This window comes from Sceloporus undulatus, chromosome 6 (genome assembly GCF_019175285.1).
Source record: "Sceloporus undulatus isolate JIND9_A2432 ecotype Alabama chromosome 6, SceUnd_v1.1, whole genome shotgun sequence".
NCBI lineage: Eukaryota > Metazoa > Chordata > Lepidosauria > Squamata > Phrynosomatidae > Sceloporus > Sceloporus undulatus.
The window spans coordinates 144,980,041-145,006,146 of NC_056527.1; the positions used below are offsets into that span (position 1 = coordinate 144,980,041).

Genomic DNA, 26,106 nt, shown 5'->3' on the forward strand with positions numbered 1-26,106 from the left:
TCTCAAGCAACAACCTTCCTGCTTTATGTCCCTGTCTTTTAAACTGTACCAGCTTTGCTCTAAATTTGTCACAGCATCTTTGTATTAGGAAAAAAAAGTCATATCAAGGAGAGATGCATTCAGACATTTACTTATGGATCATCTAGGTAAATTTGTCATTCTGCAGTTTACATAAACAAGAATGGAAGAGAAAGGGGAATGGCAGGCACATAGTTTATGACTTCAGAACTGTCCTTTTAAAAATATATATTTAATATCTTTCTCAAAAAGAAATTATACTTGTGAGAATCAAGTACTAAAAATTGGAAGGGGAAGGGCATCCATTTGGAGATAAGGAGATTGTACAACTTCAGGAAAGAACCACTCAACCAATGAAAAAATAATCTAGAGAGGTTCTTCAACATAATCCAGCTAATCCATGTGCGGTCAATGCCGAAAGAAACAGGAGCTTAGTTTGCTAGCTAGCCAGAAAGTGCAGTAGCCTGCAGAGCCTGCCGGCTATCAGTGGCTACCTAATCTCCATGGTTTTTCATCTGAATGGAGCTGGCATCTGCGTGCTGTTGATTCACATCAGCCAGGGACAAATTCATTTTCTGCTCCTAGCTTAACACTCCCTTCCACCCCTCGGATTACTAACTGCTTAGTGCAGAAGGCAGACCTAAGGAGTTGAAAACAGCTGCTACCGATAGATAAGAAGGTAGTTTGAGCTTTCTGGAGCATCCTCTTTTGCTCATTCGGCTGGGAGAAGGAAAGGAGGTGTCTGTTTGGACAGAGGTGTCCTAAGGATGATATGAGTGAATACTTGTGGGGATGTCGGTAGTTCCTTGCCTCCGTTGAAGCTGAAGGTATTGTGCAGACTTACACACCAGACAGGCTGTATCTCCCATCAATTTTAAAAGATGAAAATCCATACTTTTGGCCTTGCCTCCCCTGAGCCATCAGCGAGCAAGCAGTGTGAGCAATTTTATTTGTCTGGCATATCCTCTAAATGGTTTACAGTTCCTAAATTTTAAATGCAAGTGAAATCCTCTTTTTTTTTTTTTTTTGTTGCATGCCTAAAGGTTGTTTCTGACTTACGGCGACTGTATCACAGGGATTTCATAGCAAGATTTTTTTTCAGATAATGTTTGCCTTGGCCTTCCTCTAATGCTGAGAGAGTGTGACTTGTCCAGGTCACCCACTGGCCTCCCATGCCTGAGTGGAGACTACAACGCTGATCTCCAGAGTCCTAGTTCAACACCCAAACCTGACCCTTTTCATCATGATACTACTCAGAAAACACAGTTTTAGTTTAAGATCTCCCCTAAGGCAAGGCTGAGGAATGAGTGTTGGTTGATACTACTACGAATCTGTTCCTAACCCCTCCACACCACCACCATTTGAACTATAGGCTGGGTGATGGAATTCCAGCCCAACATTCCCCATTCCTCATATCAATTCTTCAGTAATCAATGTTTCCTTTCCCAAATCACCGTTATGATCTATTTGGAATAGCGGTTTATAAATAAAACGTATATATTATTAATTATTAAATGTTAGAATTTGCCCTAGTTAAATTTTCATTTTCATAAATTATATACACTCATCCCTCCCTCCACAGTTGCAGCGTTGATATTTGCAGATTTGATTATTCATGTTTTGATTAATTAGGGGATTACCGCACTAGGGTAAAGTGTTCCCCAATGTGGTTCTCACGGGCGCAAGCCTGGAACGTGATGAGAGCCAGAACCTAGTTAGTACCGCACAGCGGAATGCGCCTCCCGCACGCCGCCGGCGTTCAAATGTGTTCCAATGTGTCCCAGGGAGCCAAACAACCGGTCCAGAAATGGCCTCCCTGGAACACATTGGGAACACATTTGGAACGCCCGGCGGCGACGCGGCATTCCGCTGTGCGGTAAACTAGCGTTCTGGCTCCGATCACGTTCCAGGCTTCGCCGCCGGAGAACACATTGGGGAACACTTTTACCCTAGTGCGGTAATCTCCATGAGCTCTCTCTAGAAATAGCGGTCCTCCAATGCAACTCTATGGGTAACTTTAACTAAAATGCACGGAAAGACCTAGAGTCCTAGAGAAACCATCTACTAGGCTTTGTAGCTCCTCCAGCGCAATTCTATGGTCAGTGTCTTGGATACTGACCACAGAGTTGGTGCCAGAGACCTAGAGATTCCTAGAGAGTGTTCCTCATTAAAAACATGGTGTTTTTTTTGTAGTTATTTGCGGTTTGCCATATTCACGGGGGTGGTGTGGTGGTGGGCCCCTAACGCTAGTGAATAGTGAAGGGACAAGTGTAGTTGTTAAATCAGGCATGTATCCCTTGGACTAAATCTGTCCTCTAAGAATGGCTTCTTACCATTTAATTCTGTCCTATAAGCGGGGACCTGCATCCCTGGAAAGGTGGAGACTAAGGCAACGATCCTCATCATAATGTTAGCCTACATCATGCTGTATGTGTGAGTGCATCAGCAGCTGTGAATGTACTTTTTGGACATTGCATACCTCCTTGTTTGATGCCTTTGTCTTTTTGCTGTATAGGGGCAACTGAAGAGCACCCAAGAGCAGCCCCCAGGAGCCACTGGGCAAGAGTTGACCACATTTCTGTCACGCACCGATCCCACTGTCTTGCACAGCGTGGGAATGAGGAGAATCTCTTTCCTTCCTGGACGTCCAGGATAAGGAGCTCCACAGCACAGAAAAGGATCTGAGCCCAGGTCCCATCAGCCCCACCAGGATAGCCAGAGGTTAGGAGTGATAGATGGTAGTAGACAACAGTTTGCAGTATTACCAGTTCCTCCCCACTTCTCTGCTCTTAACTCACATTCATACATGAAAACAAGCAAAGTAAAGGTGTTGCTTTGCTTCCAAAAAGTTATTTTATTGTTTTTGGGTTTTTTCCAATAATGTATGTGATAAGTATTTTCAAAGACAACTAAGATCCTGTATGAGAAAGTAGATTGATATAGCAAATGTAAGAGTTTGTTCCCCCGTCCATAAACGTTTAGCTATTATGAGATTTCCAATATCTCCTGCAACACAATCAGAGCAGCAACAACAATACGTGACACCAGCTCTGATAATGCCAAGACATAGTCTTATAAAGGTCAATTTTTTTAAAATTGAAGAATCTAAAGGAAGTTTGACATTCATTATCGTTTTATAGTGTATGTACATTTTTTCCAGAACTTCTTGCTAATTCATATGAGCACTGCATATAAAATCTTTTTCGCCCTCTTTTAAATGTTTCCAGAGAATTGAATCCATGAACCAATATTTTATTAGAGAATTTTAAAACATCATTTACATGTCATTATATGATTTGTCATCACTCTAGACGTTAACGTCGTCACATTTCACATTCCATCCGCATGATTGTTTTCTGATTTTTCAAGAAAAAATATTGCTCACCACAACCTTGTGAAATGGTTGTGACAAAGAATGCCAACTACTGTCCCAGGATCAGTTGCATGGGTCTCTCCCCAGCCCTAGTCTGGCCATTCCAACCACTACACAATATTATTTCCCAGGGCCTCCATCTAATACATGAAAAGCTATTGCAGTCTGGATGACATGCTGAGCTAAGTGGGGTGCTGGCCTGACTGCTAAGACTGCTTCAGATTTTGGAAGCGAATTTACAAAAGGAATATAGCATATAGGCTAAGAACAGTATGCCAAGTCTGCACAATCTAGGGCAAGCTCAATTTCATATGAAGAGAACAGGTCATTTTGTCTTTTGCACATTTTTTGATTCACATCGACGGGTACTTGCTATTAGCCCATCAAGCATGTTGTCCCTTTTCACTCTTGAGTTAATGAGGCTGTCTGATTGTGGAGCAAATGGCTGTAGTTCTAGTCCCAATCTCAGTTAGCATGTATACTCGCCTGGGTTCCCTGTGATTTTTTATGTTTCCGAGAAGAGATATGAAAGCCAGTTTTTTTGAATGAATGCTTTTTGAAAAACGAAAGAAACGCCTATCGCCCCTCCCTCCCCCGCCCGCTTTTTTAAAAAATTATACAAGGACAAAGAATGGAGGTTGGGTGGGTGGAGTGAGATGGAGGAAAATAGGTCTGTTTGGTGGTGTGGTACAGCAGTGATGACAGAAGGATCTGGGCCAGGTATGTAGCCGGGGGGTCCGGGGTCCGGTCCCCACTTCCATTAGATACAATGAATGGTTTGCGCCCTGCGCCCAAGCCCAATTAGAATGATGGCACTTATTCTGGACCCCCCTCCCCCTTCCCAAAATCCAGGCTACATCCCGTCTGGGTGAATTGTTAGTGAGCAAGCTATTCCTTCTTTGGAATGTGAGAGATCGATCAAAAGCAGAACACTAGCAACAACCGTCAAACTCAGTATATGTAAGTTAACTGCCTAATCTAGAAACAGGAAATGACATGAAACAATGGCTGTGTCGTGTAACTTTTGAAGAGACATGCAAAGTTAGCAACTACTAAGCAAGGGCATACTAAAGTTACTATCTCTAAGGTCCCACAGACAACATTAAACCCCCAGGACACAGGTTCTTCTCATCAGACACTCTTACATGTGGTTAGTATCGAATGTCTTCAGCCTGGGAATATTATCCAAGTTATATCATTGCCCGGTTAATCTCACCCTGAGCCAGTGTGTTGTAGTTTCTGAGTATTAATGGTGATTCTGGAAAACCAGATTTCATATATCCCCACTTTGGCCATGGAAACTCACTGGAGACAGATTGAGCAGTTTAATTCTCTCACCCTCAAGGAAGGCAAAGGTGGAAGCCCCCTCTGAACAAATCTTACCATAAAGCCCCCCTTAGGTCACTATAAGCAAGAAACAACTTGGACAGGCAGCAGAATCTCAGCCCATACAGGATGAAGCCATGACAAGCAGCCCTGTTTTTCTGCCTTGGTATTATCAAACAGTTCCAACAGCCAACACCCCTAGACACCTTAATTTTTGTTATGAACTACAAGCCGGATAGAGAGACCATGCCATGCTTAATGTTGCGACATACCCCTGTATGCACAGAGGCTTTCCATCCATTAGCAGCGGAAGGGAATGCAAGGCCAGTCAATCCAACTCTCTGCCATGCCATTGTGCACATTAAAAAGCACTCCTAAGAGTTTGCCCACCAACCTTGTTTGTGTAAAGACCTCCAAAGTTAAGAGCCCCCACCACCGCTCGAGGCATCATCTATTCACTTGTAAAAAGATGTTGAGCAGAATTTTTTCCTAATGTTTAGTGGTGGCTTTTTTTCCTTGTAATTGAATCCACAGGCAGTATTCTAGTTCCTGGAGCAGCAAAAACAAGCTCACTCCATTTCTACAATGAAATCCCTTCATCTATTTAGAGCTGGCTATACTGTTACCGTCTTGGTCTTCTTCTCCAGATTAAACATATCCTAACTTGCTAAAGCATTCCGCATAAAGGCTTGGTTTTCCCGACAGTTTCATCATCTGCTCACCCTTCTCTGTGGGCATGTCCCCATTTTTCAATAATCACACAACAAAACTGTGGTCTCCATCTGAAAGTCCTTTGTAAGGTGTAACACACCAGGCCCAACAAAAGCCAGAACCCACTATTCTCCTTTCTTGTGGATGAAAGCAGAAGGAAGCTCCACAGTTCCAGGCACTCTTCCCTGTTGAAATCGTGACCAGCAGAAGTGCCTCCTGAGATTTAGGGGAAGCCTCTTTTTTCGGGTAGTTTGAATCCGATTTGCTACTTGTCCTAGTCTCTGGAGCTACAAAAAAGCTTGACTGACTCCGTCCTCAATACGATGTCCCTTCAATATTTAAACATAACCATCATGCCCTCCCCTGAACCCTTTTTTCATCAACGAACTTCCGCACTCCCTAAGATGCACCTCATAGGCATGGCTTCCCAGACCAAAAATTGCGGTGCCTGAGCAATCAGAATACAGGGTAACTCACTCCCTGATTTAGAGCCGATACTCCTGTTGTCAACCAAATTGCATTGGCTTTTTTGAGCTGCCCATCACCTGCTGACTCATATTCGCGTCTGGTCTACTAAACCCTAGAGCCCTTCACATGAATGTTTGTCTAGTCAGGATCCTATATCTGTACATTTCATTTTTTTCTGCCCAGGTGTAGGACCTTCCATTCTCCCTGTTGAATTGAGTTTTTGTTACCTTTACTCGCTAAAATCCTCAAGGTCCATCTGATTTTTAATCTTGTCATCTGAGGAATTATGCAAGCCCTCCCAGGTTTGCTATCATCGAAAAATTTAATGAGCATACTCTCTATTCCTTCTCCCAATCATTGGAGATTAGTCACACACAACCGCAGGGCGGAAAATGGGTGGGTTGCTCCCACAATAGGTGCGATACGCAAATATTATCAATGATTCCAATATCCCCATGAATAAAGAGAATTTGGGCATTTTTTTTTTGTTGTCTGTAATAAAAGTGTGTGCTAGAAGTCCTCTTTATTCACGGGAGATAATGACATTGCGGACGTTGTGTGACAATCTTCGTCTATCATGAAGTAGTACAGGAACGATCCTGCGAGCTCCCCTCGTTTTTTGACGTTGAGTAATCTCCGTGATAAATGTTGAATAGCACTGGGGCCCGTAAGATAACAAATTATGAGAACTGAGTTTAGGTGACTTGAATGTGGAGTTTTATTGCAAGTGAAAGGATCTAAATTACGCCACCCCGACACATTCACTAGGCCGCTATTGTCTCAATGGCTATTTTTAGGAGTGGAATGAAGGCAAAACATAGCGGATTGAAAGGTAGTTTTTTCATTTGCCCCAGAAACAATGTGAAGTGTGCCTGTAGTTGTCTGTGTGTGAGATTCGCTGCTGCCATCATGCCCCACCTTGGATGGTGGGTAAAATTAATGTGCCGAACAGAAGTCAGTGCTACGTGACCGACGTTCACCAGGCCTCCCCTTCTCCTATTCATATCCTTTCTTCTTTGTTGCCGAATATCGTAGTGCCTTTTTGATGTCCCATGTGTCGTGGATGTTTTTTCCCTCCCTCCTCCTGTAGTATATTCCTTGCAAAGGAAATAGATCTAAAGTACACGGGCTAAAATGAGATGATTTAATATTGCAAAAGGCAACAAGCTTCCTCATTCCGCTTCTTCTTTTCCTCGCCCCCGCTTCCTCCTCAGTGATGCTCTTCTCAGTGTTTGCTTCGCTTAATCTTTGTTGTTTTTCCCGAAACGAGGTGGAGGCTGGTGGGATAGAGGACATAAAATGCCTATGCCTCAGAGTGTGACTGTTTCCTGCTCCAAAGGTTCGAGAGAGACCTTGCAACAGCAACACTGATGGCACCAATGGAACAAGAAATGCCACAGAGAAAAAAAAAAAGACATTGATCTATCACAGTTGAGGGTGCGGGGCTTGGTGTTCTCCCAGAAACCAGGTAGGGGAACCTTTGGTTGCATATACAATCCTAAGACAATTCTTCATGACAATGAGAAAAGAGTGACAGTACGTAAAAGAGGAAATATTCGAGGGTAACGGTGGTACCATGGAGCAAATAAAACAAAATCCAAAACATCACGGTGATACCTTGTTTAGGCCACAAGAGGCCACAAACATTTATGCTAGCTTTCAAAATGGAAGTGGCATCTTCATCAGCAAGATGTTCAGAATCAACAGAAGAAGACAAGTCATATGTCAGTTCATGTATAAAATTTTGGTCCATTAAGTAATGTCCTTTGAGATCAGTGTTTTTATTACCTAGTTTTCGTCTGTTGTTCTGTCCTTTCTCCTGCCGTCCCTCATGGCAAGAAAGAGCATGAAAGGTTTTGCCTACCTCAATCCCCCTCAACCGCCACAAAAGGTAGCCGATGCAAGCATCCTTCTCAATAAGATGTCAGCCCTTCTCCATGATTTTTTTCTTCTTCGTTCTACTTCGCTTGGTTTTTCACATCCCTTCCTGATGAAGAAGCCAGTGGGACTTGAACAGACTGCATAATGGCAAAATTCAAAATGACCTGACAGCTAGACAAAAGCTGGGGCCAAGGCTAACAAAATGAATTCAACACAGAAAAAGTGAGTACTGCGCTTAGGGCGAAAACAAATGCACAGAGAATATTGAGAGACCTGGCTTAAGGAGACTTCTACGTGGGAAAGGATCTAGAGTCCAAGTATGACCACAAGTTTGACATGAGTCAACAGAGCTATGCAGGCATCTAAAAAGACAAATGCAATTTTTCTGCATCAATAAAAGTATAGTTGTCTAGATCAAAAGTGATATGTCCACTTATTCTGTCTGGTCTGGGGCCCCACCTGGAATATTTTGTCCAGTTTCTGGGCACCACAATTCAAAAGAGGATTTTTAAAACTTGGTGTGCCAAGGAGGGGGCACTAATATGTGAAGGGTCTGAACATGAAAGCCTGGTGAGGAAAGACTAGGGAACTCGGGATGTTTTTGCCTGAAGGAAAGAAGGTTGGGTAGATTGATAGTGATAAAATACTTGAAGGATTTATTTGAGAGGGAGCAGCTTGTTTCTGCGGGTTTCCAAGGAACAGACCCAGAACAATGGAGCAAGCTCCAGGAAAAGAGAGTCCAGCTCAACAGTAGGAGGAACTTCGCTGATTAAGACTGTTTTCACGTGGAAACAAACTCTTTCCTTCCTTAGTGTATGGAGGCTCCTCCTTGGGGGTCTTTAAACGAGGCGTGGTGGCCCATCTGTTGGGGTGCTTTGATTGAGAGTTCCGGCACAGCAGAAGGGGTTCGGGGCCCTTGTGTCCTCATCCACTCTACATTCTATATTCGATGGTGTTTTTGCACCTTTTGTGCTTCCTAATAAGATCACCATGGGTTATTTTTGATTTTTGTTGTTATTGTAAAATGGCTTAAATGTTGACAAAGTCTAAATGTTATGGTTGAATCAGCGTTGACTTTAGGATGAAACAGGATTGAAAAGGTGAAATTATGGGAACAAAATTTCCTATTTTTCAGATGTACGAGGAAACTGTGCTTAGACTTTCCACGATTATTTGTGTACTTCAAGAAAAGAAAAGGAGAGGGCTGCATGCATGACCTAAAGTTACACATACTCACTTAGTAAACTGAAATTTGTTTTGTTGATATTCGGTTGGGCCATCGTTTTATACCCTACCTTCCTCTTATTTATTAATATTCTCCCATTATGGGGCGACCCAAGAGGTGTAAAAGAAACAAGCAAGTGGTTCTTTTATGGTTTGGTTTGGCTTAGGGAGCTGCATTCACAGCAATGTCCTTTTTCCAAAGCATGTCTGTTTTTTTTCCTCCTGACCCAACAGACTCATCATATATTAACACTTGCTCAACTGCTGTGTAAGAGGTTCCTTTAAAGTCAGTGGCTCTTGACTATGGGTCCAACAGACAGGCCAAAATAAGCTCCTTTGGGTCACTTTGGAATTTGATGTTTAAATGACACACACATCTAAAGGCCAGGAAGCGGCCCAAAGCTGCGTTCAATTCCTTAGTGGGCATGGCTGTGGAGTGGCTTCCACCCTCTTAGATAGGCAGCATTTAACAATCGTGCCTCCAAAGTGACCGAATCAGCTTTATTTTGGCCTGTCGGTTTCAGGCCCTATGTTTTTCTGTGACAGCTAGGAACTGCTGCCTGCCTCCTATTCTGATCTGCTTGTGGGGGAATAAAGAGACACACAGCAGTTGTTATTTAGGAAGAGAAACAAGGGATTCACAGTGCCCCCGGCATCCACTTCTTACAGAACCCTCACTCTGTTGTTGTGGGTTTAATGCAACAAGTTTTTTTTAAAAAAAATACAATTTTAAAAACAATACAAAAGCAAAAATGACATATAAAATTTAAAAACAAAAACTTTTAAAACTTAAACACCCTGATTTCATTTGCAGTTTCACCATTTTCTTACAGACACCAGAAACAGGACAATGCAGCCATTAAGGAAATGGATAAGTGATTTTTTCCCAGTACATCGATCTGGCCATTCAGTGGTTTGTCTGAGGAGAGGCACTGTCTTTTCACTGTCCCGAGCACAAGCATTCGTAATAAAGAGGACCCTTCCTTGGGGGAAATCTAGAAAAGAGGTTCGAGTTTAAACCACCATAAGCCACAAGAGATTCTGTCTTGAGCACAAGAAGGGTCATAGTCCTCCCAACTGTGATAAATGTCATAATTATTCCTAAAGACCAGTATGTGTAACAGTTTGAGTGCAAGATGAGACGCCAGTTGTTCAAATCCTCCCTCACGCCTTGGAAAGCCACCAGGAACTTTAGGCAAGGTCACACTGTCCCAGCCTTAGAAGAATCAATGGAAAATTCGCTTCTAAGCAATCTTGCTGAGAAATCCTATGAGAGGGTTTCCTGTAATTCAGGTGGTGGCTGGAATCACCAAAACACAACAGCAACCAATTATTTTCTATACTACAATAAATTGGCATATGTGTTATGGCAGTTTTTTGTCCTTCATTCCTCTTACTGACAATACATAAGGAGGCACTACCTAATCCCACTTCAGTCCTCCTTTTCCTAGAGTTTACCTTTTAAGAACATTTTCTAAATGTTTCCACTCTCATGCTTGTGCTTGTTATTTTGGAAAACAACAGCCATGCTTCCTTTCCAAAGCATGTTCCAAAGCCTATTCTAGTTTTGCACCCTGCACCCCTGATGTAAATTGGGCACATTTGTGTCTCCCTGGCCGTCTGTACATTTAAGAGGATCTGCTATTAAGCTTTTCTTTTCTTTCTAAATAACAATCACAAATTTATATTTTAAAAGGAGGGGTGTTGCTTGCTGCTCAAGGATTGGAAGGCATTCATTGCCTCCAGTGAAAAGCAAACAGAGCCAGAAATTTGGAGAAGTGAGAACCTCTCCATCCTCTCCTCCACACATCCACGAAGAGAAAGAGGAGATGAAGTTTGACTTGGGGTGTTGTACCACCCGTAACTTCCCCGTTCGATGTGTACAGCCAAAAGGTGACTCCCGGCTTGCCTTAAATGTAATCACCGCCAGCCTGGCGTGCCAGCACGAGAATGCGGGAAAGAAAATACCAAGCTCAGTCCTGGAAAAGTAACAAAGCATCTACACTCAACCTCGCTAGCTCTCAACGCCTCAACAAATTGTGGCTTAGGATGGGTTGCCAGTCGAGGATGGCGATTAACATGACGGATCTGGGGCTGACTTTGACAAGGCGCGTAGTGGTTGGAGTCTGTTGTGTGGCCCATGCAGTAGGTGAAAGCTGGCTCAGGCAAAGTGTATAAGATCTGGGCTTCCTCTAGTCACATACCATGATTGATCCAGGGATTGAAACTCTTTCCGCCTGAATTACACTCCCCTGGTCAGCAACAGCTAGTGGCAGGCCTTGGGGAAGAGGGGACTTCCAATGAAGTACTCACCAACAAACCCTCTCTATTGGTGCCTTCTGAACGTCAACTCAAACTCAACTCACTGATCGGCAGGAAGTCTGAACATTAGGGGAACTTCCGGATACGAAGAGCTGTTCAACATGGAACACACTCCCTTCCTTGAAGTCTCCTTCCCTGGAGGCTTATACAGAGGGTTTGGATGGCCATCTGTCAGGTATGCTTTAATGAGAGTTCCTGCATGGCGAATGGGATTGGACTGGATGGCCCCTTTTGGTCTCTTTCCAACTCTATGATTCTAAATCTGAATTAGACATCAGGCATTCATAGTGAGGCACCAAAATAGAAAACTCCTTGCCAGATTTTTGATGTGTACTTAGCACCATCAACACTTCCCTATAATCCAGGCAGAGACATGTTTGAAGCCCTTTTTCCTTGAGTGGGACATCATGACAAAGGCAACTTTTTCAGCTGCACCCTGGAGATCTAGAAGTAGGAGCGGCAACCTGTGGATCTCCAGACTCATTGAAGGCAACAGCCCCCTGCTTCACTGTTCCTATGCTGGCTAAGGGTTAGAGACTTGACCCCACAACCTCTGAGGCCACCAGTTCCCTATCCAAGCAAGCTCATGGCATAGCACCCAAGACATTTCTTTGCTAATGTTTAGGCAATCTGAAACAACAGCCTCTGTGAGATCTACAACGTGCGGAAATGGAGTTTGTCGGCTTTCTTAGGCTTAATATAACTGACAATTTAATGCTCTGAAAGTTTCTCATCAAAGTGGCGTTATAAAAATGGTTGGTTTTTAATGATGCCTTACATCCTCTCGATGGAAAATAGTAACAGCATCTTTAGAAAGAAGAAGAGACAAAACGATGCAACACAGCCAATTTCTCTTCGGGGTAGAGAGACATATGAAGGCAATTTCCTTCCCGCGTCTTCGTCCCTTCTCTGCTGGGGAAGGTGACACTTTTCCAGTTGGAAAAGGCCAGATCTGCCTTCATGCCACGACCAGTGGGCTGGGGCTTAAGAGGGATTAGAGATCCTGTGGTGCATTTTCCTTACTCTTCACAAGAGGGGGGCCCCTAAAACCTAATTTAGCAGCCTTTAATCGAAGTTATTTCTGACCATGCTTGCCCCTCCTTCATGCATCCCTGAAGGATGATGGGCTGATTTCATAGAAGGAAAAGCCTTAAGCAATTGTGTCACACAAGAAAATTGATTTTTTCAAAACTACTTTAACAGGGTGCCACCTTATTTGCCCCCCCCCACCCACACACACCACAATCTCCCCCCCCTTTCCCCTCCTCTCCAAATCATTCTCTCTGCAGTCCTCAAAGGCTGCTTTGAATCTATGGAAGTCAAAGAAAGAGAAACCCACATGGCACTTCTGATCTCTGTCCAATAAAGCCACTTTTAGCCTGTTGTGCTAAGCTTAAGATCACCACTCTTACATGTTTGCCTGCTATGGCCCACTCTATGAATTGTGATGGGTTTTTTTTAATGGCAGCATAAGATTTTTGGCACAAGTTTAAATACTACAGGCACCATTTCATCTGATCTTGCCAGCTAAGCAGGATCAGCTCTTCGTTAGTACTATGGATGAGAGCTGCCCTGAATACCAGGCATTGTCGCACAGATTCCAGAGGCAGAAATGCGAAGCCACCTTTTGAATCTTCCTTGCCAAAGAAAACCCTATGAAATCCTTTGGATCGACCTATAAGTCAACAGGAGACTTGAAGGCCGAGAGAATAGAGAAGAAGAGAAGTTATTTCCCCGTTATGGAGCCCGTGTATTTCATCACAAAATTATAATTGCAATGTATGGGCTATCTCATTCTTATGACTATTATGGGACTGAAGATGGGCCTCTCCTGAGGATCTCAGGGACTGTCTAGGCCTATATAGACATATGGCCAGAAACCTGGGGGGTCTTATGTCTCTGTAAGTGGACTTACATCTACTCTACGAATTAAAACTGCACATTTTCGTTGCCTGCCAACAGAAGATTATAAGAAAGGGCCACCCTAGCCACCCTTTGGGGAGTTCCAGACCTTGGTCACCAAGAATGCCTATTCATTCCCTACAAATCATTCCTGTTAACCTGATGGAAAAGAAGAGTCCCCCCGGAAGTTCTCAGGCCCTGATAGGGTCCTCTGTGGAAAAACAGTCTGTCGTAGCCCAAACCTAAACTATACAGACTTCATAAATCATGGTCATCACATTGAATTGTCCCCTGGAATATAACTAGCAACGGGGGGAGCTGTTGTAACGACCCTGCTGTCCCCAGCCCCAGTTAGCATCTCTCGCCTGCAACCTGAAGTTTCCAAACATTATTCAAAGGCAAGTCACATTATAGTAGGGACATTACATCTAATCCGAAAGACGGATGAAATACACCGTGTGTCACCATCCCCAGATCAGGTGTCTGTAAAAATTCAAATCGTCTCACTAGCTTTAAGTGTATGAACACTCCTTCCCACTCCAAACCTGGCCCTCCAGGCTCAAGAGGTGAATTTGGAAGGACACTAACTGTAATTGTTTGTTTTAGCAGATGTAACCATGACCGCCCAGCTGGATACCTGTTCTCTTGCCTGCTCCTGCTGCCCTTCCGCAGACCCATCATCCATTACTTACTGCATGCCACTGCTGGCCCCCCTTTTGGATAGACGCTGGCGCCCAGAGCTCCGCGCGCCTACCACCCTGGCCCAATTCAGGAAGGACTTAAAACCTCCTGTTCCAACAGGCATTGTCCCGCTAAAATCCGGTGGGCCCCCTCCTCTTCCGTGGCCAAGAGGTTGGGCTATGGGGCTTTTAGACCTGTTATTTTTTATTGATGGTATGGTCCTGCTTTGATGTGTTTGATTTATATTGTTCTATGGTACTTTGGGTTTTAACCCATGTTGTAAGCCCCTGACGTAGGAGTAGCGGATAAAAATAAAAACTTTTTTTATTATTTTTATTTATCACTGATACCAGCCATGGATTTACTGTAGAACGGCAAGAGCTGTATGACATTTGCTGGAAAGCACAAACAGTCGGTGTCCCAGCATAATGGTAGTGCCAAACCCCAATTTGGGACATGTTCTTCCGCAGTTGAATGTTAGATGTTGAATAACAGTGGGTGTTGAAACTGAGTCCGTGAGAGAACTGAGGCCACATTGTATGGAGTCAACAGGAATCCCTTAGCACCACCTTCTTGGGATTGCCACTCCGGGAATGGAATGGAACCAGTTAACCGGCCTGTAAAAATCCTAAGAGATATCAAAGCCCACTGAGATGTCCAGCAGAACCAACATGGGAACACTGTCCATTCCAGTGAAGGTCTCCCACCAAGGAAACCAAAGCTATACCCTCCTTTCTGTTCATCTTCCGACCCGCCTGTTTTTTAGTGGACTTCACAATGTCCTTTTCTATGTCAATGAGCGTGCCTATTTTTTTTTGTGCTAAATGGCAACATGCCAGAAAATATGAAAGCAGAAATGGACCTAAATGGTATTTTTTCTTCAGCAGGAAGATGGGCAAAAGGTTTGGAGCAGTAGGATGAGAGAGTGTTTAGGATATGTAGTCTCTGATTCCACAAACCCTAGTGTTGTCATTGGGCCCAAACTGACGGCCAAAATAAAGCGCTTTGGGTCACTTTGGAGGCATGCTGTTTAAATGACAAACGCATCTTAGGAGGCCAGAAGCTGTGCCAAAGCTGAGCGCAGTCTAGGAGAGGAGATGGCTTTGGTGCGACTTCCGGACTCCTTAGGTGCTGCAGCATTGGAACACATCCCCAAAGTGACCCAAGCAGCTTATTTTGGCCTGTCATTTTGGGCCCATTATTATAAATGGGATCTTTAAGCATCTTGAAACGGTACTGAGAGGGGATAATAATAAGAATATAATAAAAATATAATAATAAAATAATATATTTATACTTATACCCTGCTCTTCAGCCAAGGCTATCAAGCGCTTACATGTAAATTAGACCTTTCCCTGCCCTCAGACTACAATCTAAAGAGACAAAAGGAGAAGGGGAGGGCAGTGAGAAGGGGGAAGTCCAGCAGATCTTCTCTCCTCTGGGGCCTGGACCAGGCAGATGGACTGGAGGGAGGGTCCTTCTTCTACTCTGATTGAGGCCAATTAGGGAAGCGCTGGCCTACCTCCTCTCTCCCTCAGAAACCAGGGTGGAATCAAAAGTCTGTAGCATAAGCTTTTCCACTACTTTATGTCTTTGAGGTCATATCAATCTTCAGTGTGCATTGCTAATTATAAAATCCACAAGAGCTTTTTTCCTGCCTGTAGTCTTGCTCCTGTATCTTTGCTTTCCAGTTTCCTAGAAGATGGCCCCCCTTATCCCCATGGTAAACAATTTGCTGCTTCTTCTCTAATAGAATCAAAGTTTCGTCATTTTTGCATGAAAGAACAAAAGCTTCCAGTCCCCCCTCCTTTTTTCTGCATATTTAGGTGGTTTTTTTTGGTGTGTGCTTTTGCTCACAGAAAGATTGTAGCTTCTTTCTTTCGGTATATTAAAACTTTTGGCAAATAAAATTATTTTACGATGTCAAAAATGTAAAAGTCCAATGGCAGTTGATTATTTTTAATAGATTAAAATGACCAAAATTAAGTATTGGTTACACCCCTTATTCTCAAGATTTTTGAGATTTCTTTGGAATTTTGGTGGTTTTGAGCTTATAGGACCATGTCAAGGGTGTGGCCAAGGGCTTGTATCTTCTCTTCATCCTATTGCACTTCTACTTGTGCCCCCAAAAGATCTCCTGATCGCTTCCCCTGGGTTTAATAACCGTATGAAGTGGTGAGGCACAGATCTCCAGAGAAAAGTTGTACAATAAAGATATTCCACACATTTCCCTCATATTTAACGTAAGTAATAAACCACAAATTCCACTCACAGAATTCTCCATCAAATTGTCAATTTCCTTGGAATAACTTCTGGGCTAGGGAAGAAGAAAAAATCCGGATGAGAATGACTGGAGGCAAATGGCTTAGGGATTTTTGTTTGGCACAACCCCCTTCACAGAGGATATGTCAGAAAGAAGCCAGATTGTAAAAGAGCCATATAACATGTTTCTCCAAAGGGAAGAAAGAGCAACAGATCCTCTCATATACCTACAATGTTTTTTCTTTGTGTTTCTGCCTCAGAAGAATTTCCTTTGTCCTCGTTATTCCAGACATCTCACATGTTTTGTTTTGTTGAGTGGGAAAAAAAGAACCATGAACAAAGGGTGGACGGAAGTCATCAGACGCTTTAAATATGCTAAGCTTTTTGTTTTCTGCAATATAAATAATAATCCTCTTAGAGCTCAAGAGCTGAAATGAGACATTGATTTGGGACTGCTTTTGACGTGGTTCGTTCTCTTTCTTTTCTTTCTTTGTGGAAAGGATGATACAATGTGGGCGGGGGCCCGAGGGAAAGTGGGAAGGGGGAAAGAGAGATTAGATCATGTATAGATGAGCAAATAGGATATTGTGTTAGAAAATATAGGTCCCAAGATTACAACCAGGATCTTTGGCGCCCTTTTTGGCAACGGACCTCCTGCATCATCATGTTTTGATCTATGGACAAACTAGACAGATTACATATGGTTGTCTGAGTCAGTGAGGGGGCAGTCCTAATTCTAAGCATAGCTACGGCCTGGTAAACACGGGTGATGAAATGCTGCCCTCTTTGCTTTGCTGCTGCACTGTGCAGCAGCATCCCACATGTGGAGCGGCACAGATGCCACTCAAAAAGGAGCCGCTCTAGGTGGCTCCTTTTTTGCGCCATCATAAGGCTGCAATGCATTCCTATGACACACCTTCTGCTGACAGCATCGTATGCAGTGCCAACAACTGCACAGCTGGGGTACCCCTGTGTGACGGTGCGCACACCTGTGACATCACTAGGGCTGAGCGTGTCTGGACGCCCAGCCCTATCAAGGCCCTGATAGCACTGCAATTGTTGCCCATCTGTCCTGGGCCTACCCCTGGAAGAACACACTAGATCTCACAAAATCCAAGTAAATAGCATAGTCTGAGCAAATTTGTTTTCATTCAGTAGCCACATAAGCTGATGTCCACTTTGACCACGCCATCTGCCAGTGACCCAGTTACTTATGCCAGAACTGGACTCCCGTGTCTCTAGGAGTGAGGAAGGTGCAGCGCATGGGATGCATAAGGTGTAGAAGACCATTTTGAGACTCCTGGGGGACCTCAACATCATACCCGCCAACATTTCATAAATGATAACCAGGGCATGTATGGCCAAAGCAACATCAGAGTGTGGCCAAGCTGACAAAAGTTGTTAATGAGGAAGAACACACAAACAAGGAGAGGCTGCAACTGTTTGCTTTTTTCCTGAACCTCTTGGACAGGCCACGATTCCACACACCTCTCCTCTCCTCTCCTCTCCTCTCTCTTCACTGAGTCAATTCACTGAAAACTTTTTCCCCCATTTTGAACTCAGTTTGCAGCAACTGATATAAACTGAGGACTAAAAGGGAAGGTGAGAAGAGACAGAAACGTGAATATTTTATTTTTTAAATTAAGTTTTATTAATTAAAATAAAACAAAACAAATATATACAGCATACAAATACAATATCTAAACTAATAAACAAAGATGTAACTTTCTAACATACATAAACACATTAAAATCACTTCCCATCCTTCTAACTGTACTTTCCAATTTTATCTCACCTTTTCCAGTTAAATTTTACATCCTTTTCTTTTAACCAATGTATTATGTATTATTATTCTATCATAATACATCACCAGATTAATCATATAAGTTATTATATTAAATCTTTAAATGTATCTATTTTCCTGTACTCTATACATTATTCCTTCATTTGTACACTCTATATGTACCAATATTTTTTCCCTTGTATTGTATTACTTATATTCACATACCACCAAAAAAACCTTATATTTACAGATTGTTGTACGCTCACTTAGACTATTTCCACCAATATAACTTTCATATTTTATGGTTTCCTATCCTTTCCTTTTTACATTTGGTCTGGTGTTTTTCTTTGTTCTTTCTTCTATATATTTAGTGATAGGTGCCCAAACATCTTCCCATCTTTTTTCATTTCCTTCTCTTCACATATTTGTGAGTTTATCTGATTCTATCAGATCGTATAGTTTTATATACCAATCTTTTAATAATAGATCAGCTTTATTTTTCCATTTCCTTGCTATTACCATTCTGGCAGCTGTTACCATATAGAATATAATTTTTCCATATTTACTCTCCATTTTTGAATATTTTAAAAGCACCAACTGGGATGACAGAGGATTAATGTCTTATTTAGGACAGTTGGGGGTGTGCAATGTTCCCTAATGGCACCAAAATGCCCCACTTCTTAGAACATGGGGCATTTTGCCACATTTTGGGTTCCAGATTCCTTTTGGGGGGGGGAAGGTGGAGCATATCACCCAGCATTTTAAACTGGCTGCAGCCTCCCAGTCTGGAGCCGGGACACAGGATGGAGGCAGGGATTATGGCATACTAAATCGCCACTGAACCACTGACCGGCATCAGGCTTAGAAGCTGGAAAGTGCTGGCAGGGCACGGATGGGACCCAGGCTGATGGTGGCCAGCAATTTGGTGGCAATTTAGTGTGCGATAATCCCTACCTCCATCTCACATCCCGGCTCCAGCCCTTGAGGCTGCAGCCAGTTTAAAATACTGAGTGATAAACTCCGGCCTTTCTTGAGCCTACAATGGCCTAGGGAGCTACAAATTGGCCACAGGGGATGGAGGGGCATTAGGGGACAAAAATCCCTGACCCATGATAGTTGTGCACTTGTAATCTAGGAGACAATATCTGCAACCTTTCTCATGCTTTCACCAACATGTTGGCAATTTTCAGGGAATTCCCCAGTTTCCAGGTAAAAAAAGTCTTTCCGGGTAATTTCCAGGTATAAAAAAAATTATGGGGAATTTCCGGGGAATTAAACCTTCCTGTTGGGTAATTAAAAGCCTTTCCATTTATGGGGAATTATTTCACTTCCTGCCTTAGGGTTGCCATAAGCCAGGACCTCCAAACCGGGACAAATGTAGGACAAAATTTTTAAATGTAGGGCACATTTTTAAAAAATGGAGGGCATGCGAAAAAAATTGATGATTTTTAAAAAATGTTAATATAAATGCATGTTTCTTAGGCATGATCAAAATGGAAGACATTTTGACATTCTTCCTGGATAGAAGTTTGGTATGTAGCATTGTGTGTTGGACTAGGACTCTGGTGACCAGGATTCAATTCCCTGCCTATTGGGTGACCTCAAGCATGTCACACTCTCTCAGCCTCCTCAGCAGAAAGCCATCACAAACCTCCTCTCTAGGAAGGATAGGTTTCCTTTAGGGTCACCATATGATGGAAAACGAGTTGAAGGTACACAAGAATAAAAAAACAACTGAGTACTGTACCTTTAAATGCAGCGGAGGGTCCAGCATGGTATAATGGCCTAGGACAATGGGAGACCAGGGTTCAAATCCCAGCCTGGCCATGGTAACCCACTGGGTGACTTTGGGCAGCAAGTCACACTCTCTCAGCCTTTCAGGGGAGGGTAAAGTCAACCCCCCCCAAAGAAACTTGCCAAGGTAACTCGATTCTATAGACTAACACGGCTATATCTTTGGATTATTTCTGCAGTGTGTTTTGGGCCATAGTGCAGTTTAGGTCCAAAACAGACTGCAGAAATAATCCAGTTTGAGACTGAATGAACTGCCCTAGCTCATTGGAACTGTAGTTTTGTGATAGAATTCAAAGATACAGCTGGATTCATCTGTAGAAATCAATATGTAGAGAAATCTTGTAGCATGTTTGAGACTAACTGAAAGAAAGAAGTTGGCAGCATGAGCTTTCCTACACTAAAGTCTACTTCCTCAGATGCATTTGACACACAAAAAGGGGAATATTTTAAGAATGCTACAACCATCGGAATCTAGGGTCGCTATAAGTTGAAAAGGAGCTGAAGGCACACAACAACAACAACAACAACAGAGGTGGAGGAAGGGGAGAGAAGAAAAGTGAAGGAGTAGAAGAAGAAAAGGAGGAGAAAGAAGAATAGGAAAAAGAAGATAAAAATAAGAGGAGGAGGAAGAGGGGAAGAAGAAGAGGGAGATGAGAAGAAGAGGAAGAAGAAGAGGAGGAAGGGGAAGAAGAAGAGGGAGAAAAGAGAAGAAGAGGAAGAAGAAGAGGAGGAGGAAGAGGGGAAGAAGAGGAGGAGGAGGAGGAGGAGGAGGAAGGGGAAGAAGAAGAGGAAGAAAAAGAGGAGGAGGAAGAGGCAAGGTTTCCTTCTCCCCCTCGGCTTTGTCCTGGGACTGGAGCCAAAGAGGGAAGGGAAACCTCGCCATGGCAAGGTTTCCTTCTCCCCCTCGGCTTCGTCCTGGGACTGGAGCTGAAGAGGGAAGGGAAACCTCGCCATGGCAAGGTTTCCTTCTCCCCCTTGACTTCGTCCTGGGACTGGAGCCGAGGAAGGGAGGGAAGCCCCCCCCCCGCCAAAGGAGAGAGGCCTGCACAGGCCTCTCTCTTTCCCCCGCCACCGCTGCCGCGCCAAATGCGCAGCAAATGGCGGCCCCAACCTCCCCAACTCCCCACAGCCCTGCCCAGGCCTACCTGGGCTCCTCCTCCTCTAGGCCAGCCACTGCCCCTTGTGGGCAGTTGGAGGCACTGCAGGCAGCTTCTCCTTGCCAAGCCCAGAGGAGAAGGAGCTGTGGGCCTGAGGCAAGTGCGGTGGAGGTGCGTGAGCACCCTGGCCCCTTGGGCCTGGGACAAACTACTGAAACCGGGCAGGGATGATTCCAGAGCCCCAAACCCGGGATTATCCCGGGTAAAACCGGGATATGGCAACCCTATTCCTGCCCCCCAAAAATGGCCAAAAATGCCTTTCCTGCTCCAAAAATGGTTGACCCGGAAGTCCCCACACCCTCCAAAATGGCCGACCCAGAAATCCCTGCCCCCTCTTGTCTTCCCATAGTGCTTTGCGGTCCCTTGACCTGGATGTCCTGACCCAGATTCCCTGGGGAATTTGGGGGAATTTGGGGGATTTTCAAGGGGATTTCCTTCAAGAGTGATTGGGAACACTGTTGACCAAACCAAGACACGGGTAGCTATTGGGAGATGGAGTGAATGAAGAAAGAAAGACAAGGGAGTTTGACAGATCAATGAGCTGCAAGGAGAATGGGCAAAGCACGAAGCCAGTCAACCGGGAGATGAAAGGCTGCTGAGCTGAGAAACTACACAAGGCCAGGTATTTAACAAACTGATCTGTGTCCCTAAAAGTTGATCAGTCTGAGCTGAAAGGCCAGATTCAAGGCCTTTATAAATCTGCATTAAACTCCCTGGCTCCTTGATCAACTCTTTTTGAAAAAGAAGCTGTCATGGCCAGCCAAGAGCAGGTCTCAGAGGATGAGGAGGAGGAGGATGGGGCTCCTCCAGAGCAAGAGGTAATTGAGGATAAACCAGGTGCTAATCCTGCTCCAGTACAAGAGGTATTTGAGGCTACACCAGTGCTAAGCCTGCTCTGCCAGAATCCAGCCCTGATCTCCCAGCCCCAGAAGAGGAGGCTCAGCCAGGTCCTAGTGCTCATGGGATTCCTCTGGTGGTACAGCAGCCTAGTGGTGACTGGGGAAGAACCAGGCTTGAAGGTTCCCTCCTATAGACAACGCAGGGCTGAAAGTGCTGGCAGGTGCAGATCCCACAGAATTGCTGAGAAGCAATTAGCAAATCAGCCTCAGGTGGCATGGGGAAGAGTTTCTCTTACTTAATGAGCAGAGAGACACCAACTCAGTGTCAGAGTTTATTGCATGATCCTTTGGTGTGACTGCTGCCTGCACTGGCTCCTTGTATCTTGACTTTGGATCGGACTGGACTATTGCTACCTTCTGGCTGACCTGACCCTGGACTGGACTGACTATTGTGACCTCTGTTATCCTGACTTCGGCTTGGCTTTCGGTTTGCTTTCTCTCTTTCTCCCTGCAAGGTTTGTGGATTACTTCCAGCTCCATAGTTAATTGCCTTCCTTATCGGCGTGTGTCTCTGTGTGCTGGCTGCAATCCAGGACAGAAGCTACAATTACAGTTGGCTCATGGGGGCTAGGCTTGCAAGACCCCCACAAAAGTTGAAAAACCATGAGTAAGTGGGGAGCTACGCATGCCCCTCCTGTGCTTGAGCTGGCTGAAGCACATGGGACAGCAGGAGGGGCATGCACATGCCCTTCCTAACTGTACCCTCCCTCTCGAGCTTTCAGGGAAAAGCCTGGGAGGAAGGAGAAGGAAGAGCGTGCGCATGCGCATGTGAACAAGTGCAAATAATAAATTCCACAAATGTTGAAGCCATGAAAATGGAGGGCCAACGTTATATCTTTTTGCCATTCATACAGATATAGCACAGATCAAGCCAGAACATAACACCTCTTACAGCAAGTTTCATAGGTCCACACAAGTTGCAAAGGTGGAAGGAGATTGTGGTAAATTCTAGAAGGTAGTAGCAAGGTGTTGGAAATGTAGTATGTGCATCAAATAGCCTACTAAAGGAGTTTGTTGTTGTTGTAACTGCCTTAAAGTATATCTTGAGTCATAGTGACCCTGTGGGTGAGACTTCTCCAAGTCTCCTTATCCCCCGCTCCTCTAATACTTCCTGAAAATTCATACCCATTATCTCCTTAATAGAGTCCATCCATCAAACATGCAGTCTTCTACTTCCCTCCACCTTTAGCATTAATGTCTTTTCTAATGAATCAAGCCATGCGCAAAGTACGACAGCCTCAGTTTGATCATCTTGGCTTCCAGGGACATTTCAGGCTTGATCTCTTCTAGGACCCACTTGAATTTTTTGCCTGTCCATGGGATCCTCATCACTCTTCTCCAGCATCACATCTCAACGAACTGATTTTCTTCTTGGTCGTTTTTTGGGTTTTTTTTAATTGGCCAGTTCTCACATCCATCCGTAGTTATAGGAAATACAATTGTTTGCACGATTCTAACCTTCATGCTTCGTTGTATAACTTTGGTCTTCAGGATCTTTTCTAGTTCCTTCATAGCTGCCCTCCCCATTCTTAGCCTTCTTCTGATTTCTTGACTGCAGTCCCTGTTCTGATCTATGTATTGGAACTCTTTTACTATTTCTGTTTCCTCGTTCTCTAGGTTGAATTTGTGTAGATCCTCTGTGGTCATTATTTTTGTTTTCTTTATGTAAGCCTGCCTTTGCATTTACTTCCTTGACCTTTCTTAGTAGTTGCTCTAGGTCTCTGATGAGTTGTGCTAGTAGTATGATGTCATCTGCATAGCTTAGATTATTGATATTCCTTCCTACTATTTTCACTCCTCCTTCCTCTGTGTCCAAACCTGCTCATCATTTAATATTTTCTTCATATCAGTTGAACTGTGAGGGTGAAAGATTGCAGCCTTGCCTCACCTCTGTGCCAATTGGGAACCAATCTTTTTTCCATATTCTGTTCTAACAGTTGCCTTTTGTCCAAAGTAGAGATTCTTCATCAGGAATAGCAGATGTGTAGGCACTCCCATGTGTTTAAGGGCTTTGCTGTCAGGACCATGTGGCACCCTAGTCTGAAAAATGACATGAATGTGGCCACTAGGAAGAACTGGAGCAGAGGTTACTACAGTTCAAGTGGCAAGTGCATGAGTCAGCATTTGGTGAGCTGTGCATCATGCGCAATATTCTGATGCAACAGGTACTGAGTAGGAAACCAGCCAGGCTTCATGGCTTTCACATGATGATGATGATGATAAATAAACTTTTTATTTATATCCCACTCTTTATCAGAACAATCAAAGTGGCATACAAGTTAAAATGAAAACAGTACATACCCAATACCCCGCCCCCTTAAAAAGGAATTAAACAATTAGAATTAAAATACCTAAAAACATTAAAACATAGATGTTTAAAACAATTAACTAAAACAGTAGGCAGAGCCAAACACATATGGAGATGACAGTGGCCAAATGCTTTATTCTGTAAAGGCCCACCGGATAAGATCTGTTTTAACAGTTTTCTTGAAACTGTCTAAGTTGGTGATTTGACGGATCTCATCCAGCAGGCCATTCCACAGACTGGGAGCGGTTGCGGAAAAAGTCCTCTGGGAGGCTGCAGTTAGCCTGATCTTAAAAGGCTGCAATAAATTCCTCCCCGAGGACCTGAGTATGGGGTGGATTGTATGGAAAAAGGAGATTCCTTAAATAAGTTGTGCCCAAACCATGTCAGGCTTTAAAGGTAATAACCCACTCCTTGTACTACGCCCGGAAACCAATAGGCAGCCAGTGGAGTGACTAGAATAGGTGTCATGTGGTCACTCCTTGCTGTTCCTGTGACCAACCTGACTGCCATATTCTGTACCAACTGAAGTTTCCAGACTAGGCACAAGGGTAGCCCCATATAGAGTGCATTGCAAAAAATTGAGCCTTGAGGTTACCAGGGCATACAGTTTTTGAGGTCTCCTCCTCGTACCAAGGAGTGCAGCTGCAATATCCGTCCGAAGCTGATAACGAGGCACTTTTATGGACTGCCAAGAACCACTCTATATAGGAGAAGGGATTATCTCCATTGTTGGTTTGTTATGGTCAGTTGAGTTGGTGAACACTTTTGTTGATTGTATTATTAGTGGAGTAGCATAGACAGCTTACTTGGTAACTCAGTGTACTTTCGTGTGTAATTTTTGTTGTTATTATTATTATTATTATTAACAATTTAGTTATAACGCTGTAAATTACACAGCGCATACATACAATTTTTATAGACGGTTCCCTGCCCTCAGGCTTACAATCTAAGAAGACACAACACAAAAGGAGAAGGGAGTGGTGGTGGAATAGTTGGCAACAAAGATTAAAAGCCCTCATGTTGAGTGAAGTCTCACTGTTTGGAGATTCATTTCCTCAGGCTTCGCAGAACCTTCGCTCTTCGCAGACCTTCTTCTAGGCATCCTGCCTATGTGCATCAACTCTGCATGTGATCGTAAGGGACACCGCTCGTCTCTCTGCACCCTAACAATTGCATAGCCCTTCATGATCTATGCAGTTGAAGGCTTTGATGTAGTCTATGAAACACATGCTAATTTTCTTTTGGAATTCCTTGGTGCGCTCCATTAGCCATCATATGTTTGTGATGTGGTTCCTAGTGCCTCTTCCTTTCCTGAACCCCACTTGCATTTCTAGGATTTCTCTTTCCATGAATGATTGGAGTCTGTGTTGCAGAATTATGGTCTTATATCTGCTACAGTCTTTTGTGACTCATATTTTGTGGGTGGAGTTGTATATTGATCATTTCCAATCTGTTGGCCACCATTTTGATTCTATGATTCTATTGTCTGTCTGTCTGTCTGTCAATCTACCTAATATCCCAGCTTTCTGGGTAGCTTACGACTGAGGATGTCGCCACACTGCAGAATTAATGCAGTTTCACATTGCTTTAATTATCATGGCTCCATCTTAAGGAAACCTGGGGTTTGTCGTTTGTTGTGGCACCAGAGCTCTCTGACAGAGAAGGTTATCTATCTCAAAAAACTGCAAGTCCTAGAATTCCACAGTATTGAGCCTTGGCAGTTAAAGATGTGTCAAAGTGCATTAATTCTGCAGTGTAGATGCAGCCAAAGTTAAAAGCTGATATAGCTTTCAAATACCTGGTGTTAAAAAATGTTGAAAAAATTAAACTAGTTACCATATTAAAATAGCACTAATTCAATTTGATAATTGAATAATAAATTGATGTTATTAAATAATTTAATAAATGCAATAAACTGAATTCAGTGAATTGAACTGAATTGAATAATTCAATAATCTGAAACAGTTTCCTGTGGAAGGGAATTCCACATCCTGTGA

The 26,106-nt window shown here is 43.6% G+C and overlaps 1 protein-coding gene across 1 annotated transcript in view; it reads left to right on the top strand.

The window, feature by feature from the left end:
* The window catches only part of KIRREL3 (kirre like nephrin family adhesion molecule 3), a 691,985-nt gene that overhangs the window by 351,708 nt on the left and 314,171 nt on the right, over positions 1 to 26,106 (top strand).